Below are 1,157 nucleotides of genomic sequence, written 5' to 3'. Positions count from 1 at the left end.
TTGTCTGGTGGCAATGCTGATTGTCTTATTATGATGAGTATGTTAATAATGTGGAAAAAAAGCGCTTTTCTTGCAATGTTTTTTTCATTTCTGCCCCATTCTAATCCATTTTGCTTCCTGTTATTTTCTTATTTTTTCTATTCCAATGAATTCAAGCAATGACCTATTAAAATACAATTATTGTTTGTCATTTAAAAAAAAACATCCTGGTAAAAGTAGAAGAAATAAGTAAAATGAAAGAAATAAAAGATGAATAGAGGAAATAGAAGGGAGAGAGAAGGAGACAAAGGAAGGGAGGAGATGACCACCACCTTTCCAGCCAGAAAAACAATACCTGTTTTAGCATAGCCATATTCTTCAAGTCCATACAATTGAAAAAGGAAATTTGAAAAAGTAGACAGGTACTTTGGTAGAAAAGTGAAACAAAGATGTATATAAGGAAACAAATGTCACCAATATGAGAATGCCTACTAACAAATGGCTTCATTTCCTTATTTCTTGCAAGTATTTGATAAGTATTTTTTAAAATGTTTACATAATTGGAGGTACATTTGTGGGAAGTAGGGATATAGGTATAAAATACATTCTTCATGGAGATATATTTATAAAACAGCATCAAGTTGTAAATTTATGGATTAACAAGTGGTATATTTTCTAAGTGTACATGGACAGTCAGGAACATATCAAAATAAATGTTGTTAAAATGAAAGTTTTGGATTTAAAAGCACCATGATTTGGATAGGAGAAAACCTGCTCAGCCTTAATTCTGAAAAGATAGTGAAGATTGGACTGTGGTATTTACTATGTGATGTTTAATCTGGATTATTAACTCGATTGACTTCATTGTTGGCTTGGAGATCAGTAAAACAAAATTCTGGGTCTGTCTAGGAGGGAATGTGTGGTGTGATATTGATCCTATTATTGTCTTTTACTCTTTGACACTCTTTCACTAGTTCCTATTTCCCAGATGTCAGGAGTGAAGTAGTTTTTTCTACGTTGTCTTTCTGCCATGATATTTCTGCCTTGGAGTCAACTAAAAATGTATGGAAATCCATAAACCTAAGAGTCAATCAATATAAATGTCTCTACCTTTAAATTTTGGGAATCAGGTATATTGTCTCTACAACGGAAAAAATGTAATTAAAACAAATAGGGGG

This window comes from Octodon degus, unplaced genomic scaffold (assembly GCF_000260255.1).
Source record: "Octodon degus isolate 3935 unplaced genomic scaffold, OctDeg1.0 scaffold00359, whole genome shotgun sequence".
NCBI classification, from domain to species: domain Eukaryota; kingdom Metazoa; phylum Chordata; class Mammalia; order Rodentia; family Octodontidae; genus Octodon; species Octodon degus.
This window is presented reverse-complemented; position numbering follows the sequence as displayed.